This window comes from Pteronotus mesoamericanus, unplaced genomic scaffold (assembly GCF_021234165.1).
Source record: "Pteronotus mesoamericanus isolate MK-2021 breed Mesoamerican mustached bat unplaced genomic scaffold, CSHL_Meso_final contig_246, whole genome shotgun sequence".
Classification (NCBI taxonomy): domain Eukaryota; kingdom Metazoa; phylum Chordata; class Mammalia; order Chiroptera; family Mormoopidae; genus Pteronotus; species Pteronotus mesoamericanus.
Window position 1 is genome coordinate 93,335 of NW_026555104.1, and position 8,012 is coordinate 101,346.

At 41.7% G+C, this 8,012-nt stretch overlaps 1 protein-coding gene across 5 annotated transcripts in view; it reads right to left on the reverse strand.

Annotated features, from left to right (window-relative positions):
- Nucleotides 1-5,375, reverse strand: part of STRADA (STE20 related adaptor alpha) — a 30,572-nt gene extending 25,197 nt beyond the window's left edge. For all 5 annotated transcript variants that reach the window (XM_054573004.1, XM_054573002.1, XM_054573003.1 and 2 more), the window contains exon 1: nucleotides 5,287-5,375. The gene's annotated coding sequence lies outside the window, so the exon portion shown is untranslated. The remainder of the gene's footprint in view (nucleotides 1-5,286) is intronic.
- Nucleotides 5,376-8,012: the final 2,637 nt, after the last annotated feature.

Genomic DNA, 8,012 nt, shown 5'->3' on the forward strand with positions numbered 1-8,012 from the left:
CTTGATGTAAAGGCTATATAACACAATGGAATACTACTTGGCTGTAAAAAAAAGAAAATTTTACCCTTTGTGACTGCATGGATGAACCTGGAGAACATTCTGCTAAGTGAAATAAGCCAGTCAGAGAGAGACAAATACCACATGATTTCACTCATATGTGGAATCTGATGAAGAAACTGAACTAACAAGCAAAACGGACAGACTCACAGATAGACAGCAGGCTGACAGCCAGTTCTGTTGGGGAAGTTAGGGGGTAGAGCAACTGAGGAAAAATGAAAAAGGACTCATGGATATAGACAACAGTGTGGTGATTGCAGGGATGGGTATAAGGCAGATAAATGGTAATAGAAAAAAATACAATGAAAAACAAAAAAGGACCGTATAAAGAAGTAGCCCTGGCAGGCAGGTCAGTTGGTTAAGAGTGTCTTCCCAATACGCTAAGATTGTGGGCTCAATCTCCAGACAAGGCACATACAAAAATCAACCAATGAATGCATGAATAAGTGGAACAACAAATCAATGCTTCTCTCTCTCTCTTTCTCAAATCAATAAATAAAAGTTGGGGGAAAGAAAGAACTTCTACAACTCAATAATAAGACAACTCAATTTAAATAATCGGCAACATATTGGAACACAAGGTATATGAATGGCCACTAAGCACGTGAAATGATGTTCAGCATCACTTGTCATCAGGGAAATGTACATGAAGTCATAATGATACTACTACACTTCCACCAAAGTGGCTAAAAGTGCTGACAATATCAAGTGTTGACAAGGATATCAATCAACTGGAACTCTCATATATTGCTGGTGGGAATGCAAACTAGAACAGTCACTTTGGAAAATAGTTTAAAAGCATATTTATTTTTTAAATCCTCACCTGAGGACATGTCCATTGCTTTGAGAGAGAGAGAGAGAGAGAGAGAGAGAGAGAGAGTAACATTGATTGGTTGCCTCCTGTATGTGCCCCAATCAGGGATCAAACCTGAAACCTGGGTAGGTGCCTTGACTGAGAATATAACCTGCAACTCTTGGTGCATGGGACAAAGCTCCAACCAACTAACTCGGCCAGGGCGGTTTAATAGCTGCTTATGACCCAATAGTCCTGCTCCTAGGTAATCTACTCTAAAGAAGTGAAAACATATGCTCACATAGATTTGCAAATGAATGTTCAGACACCATGAGTCACAATAGCTCCATATTGGAAACAAGCCAAATGTCTACCAATTGATAAGCATGTAAACAATAGGTGGTATATACACCAGTGGAATACTACTCAGCAATAAAAAAGAACAAACTACCAACATAGGCAATGGTATCTTGTTAAATGAAAGAAGTTAGACACAAATCTACATATTATTTCCATTTACCTGAAATACTAGAAAAAGTAAAAATTATGACAAAAAGCTGATCATTGGTTGCTTGAGACCAACTTCAAAGAGACAAGAACTTTTTGGGGTGATGGAAATGTTCTGTATCTTATTGCAATCATGGTGGATACATGAGTGTATCTGTCGAAACTCAACAAACGGTACACTTAAAGTAGGTATATTTTATTGTATGTGAATTATATCTTAACAGAGTTGATTTAAAAGTAAAATGACTAAATAATCAGAAATGCTTTTGAAGAATCTAGAAAAATGTCCCACATTCCCTCCCCCCCTTTTTTAGGTGGTCTGGGGTTGTGGTTGTAATATAGCAACGGGGGTGGGGCCTTAATCCGGTACATACAGTTCTAGGAATCCTCAGAACTGCTTCTGAAAAATCACAAGAAAATATTTTTCAAAACATGGGAGAGATGAGGCCTTTCAAGATTATCTATAGATTTTTATTAAATTGCATTTATTCTTACCCTTACCCTAATCTTCTTATAGAAGTCACCCAACATGTAAAGAATCATTTATCCTTCTATGAAATAGTAAAAATATAGACTGAATTTGAAGAAAAAAATGTTAGAAAGCATATTGTTTAATAACATTAAATACATGGCAACATGCAAAAGAAAGTTAAGAGGAAACAAGGTCCACATCAATATGTAGTTAACAGCAGAAAGAAAAGGGAATATTAACATAGATAAAAAGATGAAATTTTATCCACAGGAAAAAGATGTCTATGCTCTGGCAAAATATTGGAAATAAAATGTAAAGTCAATTCCAAAACACTGTATAAACAAAAATCGCCCTTTTAGAGAGACCTAAGAAATGGTTCTAGGTTTCCACATCAACAGCTTCATTAATGATCTGAACTTTGGTTCCCAAACCAGGATGTTTCAAATTAACTGCTATAGTTACAAAATCCCATGGATGTCTTAACTCCCACCTTTAAAATTTTTAATTCAGGTCTGGGGATGCACAAGTAGAAATAGGCAGCTCCTTCAGCTGAACAAAGGGGAATATTAATGCAACAGGGATAGATCTGGATAGTTTCATGAAGGGGTAGAGCTTGAATGAATTCTAAGCATGAAATAGTATTAGCTACTGACTGTCCATTGCCTACGTTGTCTGTCCAGAGGTATATGTATCTCCCAGTTTCTAGAATAGAGACTGCCACAGAGTAGGCACACAGCAGTATTGAATGACTAACCAAATGCTCCGAAAAGGGTGTTAGCACTTAATGGGGGGCAGTTACAGAGGCAGAACTCCACATACATGAGAACAATGAATAGGTCTTAAGTGCATGCTAGAGTATGGATTTTACTCAGCAGGCAGTAGAAAGCCACTGTAGGTTTAAAACAGAAATGGGACAAACACAAAACTGTGGTCTAAGGTAGTGTCTCTTAAACTTTATTGTACATGCAAATCACTTGAGGATCTTGTTAAAGTGCAGATTTTTGATTCAGAAGGTCTGTGGTGGAGTCTAGTCGTTCTAACAAGCTCCCAGATAATGGGAATCCTGCTGATCTGTGGACCATCACATTTGAGAAGCCTTGTCCTAAGGAACATAGAAGGAATACTAACCTGTAAAGGGATGGGAAGGGGGTGAGGTAAAAATAACCCAGAGAAAGGAATGCCAGTTAGAATACAATTATAGTGGACCATATTTGTGGTCAAAGAGCCTGTGGCAGAGGGAATGTTAAGAAATAGATGGAACAAAAATGTAAAAAAGAAAGAGATGGATGGGGGAGAAAAATTACAGAAATTATATTTAGTAGTAAGGACACCATAAGTTTTTTGGCCCACCTGCCACCCTTTGGAGGAACAACTTTTACAAATTCCTGGATATAAGGTTATCTAATCTCTGCTTGAAAACATCCCATGTCAGAGACATGCCCATACCACCCATACTACCTTATCAGGGAGGCCATTCTACCTGTGGACAATGCAGATGACTTTGAAAAAAGAATTCTTTTTTCTTGTGCTCATGTAACTAGGAAAAGAGTAGTGTATTAATGACAAAACAGGAAAGCTCGGAGGTAGAAGTGGTTTTGGTGTAAAGATGAGTCCAACTTTTTAAATCATATTGCAGTTGAGAAAAGTTATATATTCCAAGTGGAAATACATAGCATTCAGTTAGAAAAGTTAAGACTGATGTTCAACAAAGGTTAGAGATGGCTATTTAGACCTCGGAGTTAGGAGTTAAAGCTATACAAGTGACAGAAATTCCGTAAAGGAGAAAATGGTGAGAGAAAAGCAGAAGGGTGGGAAGAGCCTTGGGATAGGTCCATAGTGAGGACATGATGCTTGAAAGGCAGGGATGAAACGGAACCTGAAGGAAAACACTTTCAAGATCCTGCTTTACCTTCAGAACCACCTTCCTTCCCCCAACCTGATTAACGTACACCTGTCCCTCTCGGGTGTCCTCTGTATTCAACTCTTACACCTACCACACTCTTAACTGCCCCTTTATCAGTTTCTTCCACCAGAATAGAGAATCCTTGAGGGTAGGAAATGATGGAATGATCTTGTTCACTGTTGCATTCCCAGGGGCTATTGTGTCTAACACATAATATGGGCACTCAGTAGCTGCTAAGGTAATAATAGTAAAAATAATAAAAGCAGCAAGCATTTATGGTGAACTTACTGTTATGTACTAAGACCTGTGCTAAATGCTTCACAGAGATCAGCTCTTAAGTATTATCTTCCCTGTTTTATAGATCAGGAAATTAAGGCTCAAAGAGGTTAAACAATGAAAGTTACTCCACAAACCGAAGGAACCTAAGGAGACCTGTTAAGACTGTGTGTGCAAAGATAAAATAATGACTGAGAAGGCATCACCTGTTTTGACAATGCTGTTGACTGGATGACAAATGATATAGAAAGAATTCGTTTATCCAATTGTTTTTTCATTCTTCCTATTTTTGGCACTGGCTTTCTAAACTTCGGCATGTCTGGGGTTACAACTATAAATACTGCATGTGAGCAACAAAACCTCTAAGAGACCTGGTTCAAGAGAGAACAGATTTAACCACTGTAACTAATGGCTGAAGAGCCCCTGGCCTGGGACAGGTAATCAGGTAAGATTCGGTGTCTTCAGCTCTCAGGGACAAGAAACGGTCTTGGATGTCACAAGAATGTTGTGAAGTAGTCAATGAAGAACTGCCTGATGCCGCAAATACATACTGGAATATGGTTCTACAAGCAGATCTTTATATAAGAAAGGGGCCCATTCGAACGGCTGTTCCCCTTTGGTGCATAAAGTTAGGATATGTTAGAATATCTTAGCAGAAGGCTGGGCAGAGGATTTATTTGCCCATCTGAAAACTTTGTTTTATTTTACCACGCCCCTTCCCTCGCACACTTCCCTCCCCTCACCCCCAATCTGCTGTGGACACTTAAATATACTTGGAAAACAAGACAATTAGGTCTTTGTTTTGGCTGATTTAGGGAGTCACCTTTATCTCTGTACTTACAGGGTCTCGACCCTGCCGCCTGTCCAGTCTGGGAAATGATGGGGATTGGGACAGGAAGGGGAGGCGGCGGGAGAGGTAAGCACTAGGATATGCCGCCTCTTTGCTTGGGCAGGACAAACTGAACCTGGGCCCCAAGTTCGCCAGCTGGAAATCAGGGGGGAAGACGGGGCGGGAAAGCAGGCGCTCGCCTCTCCCGCCCTGCAACTCCGCTCCAGGGTCTCCCAGCCAGGCCCAAGCCAGGTCTGCTCTCGGACTGCAGCCCCTCAGGGAGGGAAATGAGGAGGACTCGGATGAAAAGGTGACTGTGGAGAGCGAGGTGGGGGCCCTGGATGGCCCTTCTGACTAAAGCCCGCCCCGAGAAGATGGAATCGGAGTCAGGGAGAGAGGATGGGCTGACGCTCGCTGGGACGCACCAGGCGGCCCCGCCAGTCCGATACCTGCGGTCCTGGAGTTAGCAAGCAGTCCACACCGCGTCTCAGCTCCGCCTCCTCAGTTTATGGCCTCCTTGCCGCCTAGCCGGTTGCTGGGAGGGGGGGGGTACGCAACGTGCCATGCGCAGTACTGGGACCCGGGAAAGCTGGTGGAGAAAGCTCCGCCCCACCAGGCCCCGCCCCGCCCTGCGAGGGTGGGGAAGCCCCGCTGGCCCCGCCCAGCCCATGTGGGTGCGGAACCTCGGCCTCATTGCCAGTCTCCTGGAGGGAGTGCTCAATGGTTGGTTCTAGGGTGCGAGCTATCTCGTTTCGGGCAGCGCATACGTGAGGGCCTTCTGCCTCCAACAAAAGGGATCGATTTCCCCAAGTGGGTGAAAACCAAAGACCTATCTTGTTGATGAGGGCTTGGGGTCCAAAAAGGGCTCCCCAGAGCCTCCGTCCCGCAGAAGGAAGTAGGCTCATTTCAATGAGTTAAGGGGACTACACAGAGAGGCTCATCAGCACTGGCTGCTGACTTGGCTACTTTTGAGAATTTTATTTTCTTGTGGTAGGACTTTAGTGGAAAAACTCCTCATACACCTTTTAAAATGAATTGATTTTAGAGAGAAAGGAAGGGGATGGGGGAGAGAGAGAGGTATCTATTTGTTGTTCCACTTACTTAGGCATTCATGGGTTCTTATACGTGCCCTGATTGGAGATTGAACCCACAAGGTTGGTGTATCAGGACATTGCTCTAACCAACTCAACTACCTGGCCAGGGCATACTTTTTAAAAAGACATCTTAATTCCCCTTACTTTGGCCTCTCCCACAACAAACTGCCAAGCAGCATAGAGGAAACCCACCCTTTCTCTGTGCTTCAGGTCACTTATCTATCATTTATCATTTTTATCCTTCTGGATCTTTTTTCCCCCTGGATTCTTCTTCAACTGCAACTCTTAAAGGTACGCTCTAATTGCAGAAACCTATAAGGTTGGCATTGATGAGAAAGTTGGTCTAAGCCAAGACAGGCAGGGCTTGAGAAATGATGGAGCAATCTCATGTGATGGAGCAAGTCTCTTCTCTGAGTCTGGTTCCCCGCCTCCCCCGCCGCCCTCCCTCCCCGCCCAATGACTCACTCCACCCAGGGAGGGTTTTCCCCCCAAAACTGGATATATACTATCAAGTAATGAACATTCACTCTCCCCAGCTCTGACCCTTGACACAGATTTGTATTGGTCTAAGTTCTAGGATAGGGGAGTTCAGTCATGTCCAAAAAGGGACTGATGGAAATATGAAGAGACCGAAGGGGAATTTTGCCTGTGAAGAAACAGACACCCCAAGGTCTCATTGAATTTTGCTTGCATCACTGATCTTACCTGGTTAGTGCTTTAACATTCCAAAGCACAACCTCATTATTCTTTTTTTTCCCCCCTTCATTATTCTCATTCTCAAAACAAGATGCCTCCTTCAAATACAAACCTGATAAATTGACAAAGCAATATACTGTAATAGTAAAATTATTGGCAGAGTTATTTTGAAAAGACCTTCACATGTGGTCTTTGCCATTTGGGGTACTGGAGAAGTAAGTTCCTGAAAAGATGCTAAACGTGAGGCAGCCATCACATTTGGGAATTTAAATATGGAGTTATTTCCCATCTGTTCTGTTACCTAGACTAGTAACTGTCATTTTCGACCTGGTTATCAGTCTACCAAAGGGGCTAAAAGATCTCACCATCTTCCTGATTGTCCACAAAAGCTAGAGAAACTTTTGGCCCAGACTTTGTTCTGTCTCAAGGAGCAAGTTTCTTTTAGCTTTAGTTTCCTTTGCAAAAGGGCAGCGTAAATCCAGATAATTTAGAAAACCGGTGTAATGAAAGGTCAACTTTCAGAGTTTACAAAGGATGTCTCTTCCTGTTTTGCTTTTTACTTGTTATGAGCCCTGCGGTGCACGAGCTCCCTACTGCTTTCCACTTACTTAAGAGTTGGGCCTCTCCACGATTTCTGGCACTTTCTGAAACTGGCTTGAAGCCCAGAGGTATGGCAATGGACTGAGGATCCTGTTTTGTTTTAACTCTGAGCATCCAGTTTAAACTAAGTGCATTGCCTTCCTTAAGATACTATATAAATTAACTGTGAGAAAGGTAAAACTAATAGCCTAGAATATTCAAGTGAAATGTTTATGACACGTTTAGTTTATTTAACAAGTTGAGCAGGATTATTTAATTTATACATTTTATATGTCAAAACCCTTAAAACATATTATCTAATATGATCCTCTGATCAGCCATTGTAGAACGAGGAGAAGATAATACCCCCTTATAGATGAGGAAACAGACTTGTTAAAGCATGGGAACAGCACCTGGCTCCCTGCCCACAAGTCCAGAGCTCTTTCCTGAAGCAGTTTTATCCTGAAACTGTTTTCAATTCTAGCTTTGCTACAGTCTTGCTAAGTGATATAGTCACATGCAAGAAAAAGATGCAAAAGAAAGCTATTGAAGCATTTAAGCTGAAAATGTGATGGGAAAGCAGTTAAGAGTTCTCCCTCCAGCAAAGCTGATGCAATAAATAACCCAGGTATATGTAACATTATCTGATTTCCAAGTAAATCCCATGTAACTAAATACTTAAAAGGCCTGCATGCCTTTTTACATAAAATTATACCATTTGGATAAAACCAAGGAGGTGAAATTAGAGAGGACAGTTTATTTTAAAAGATGAAAATAAAAATTAGTTAACATCCATTAAAAGTGGT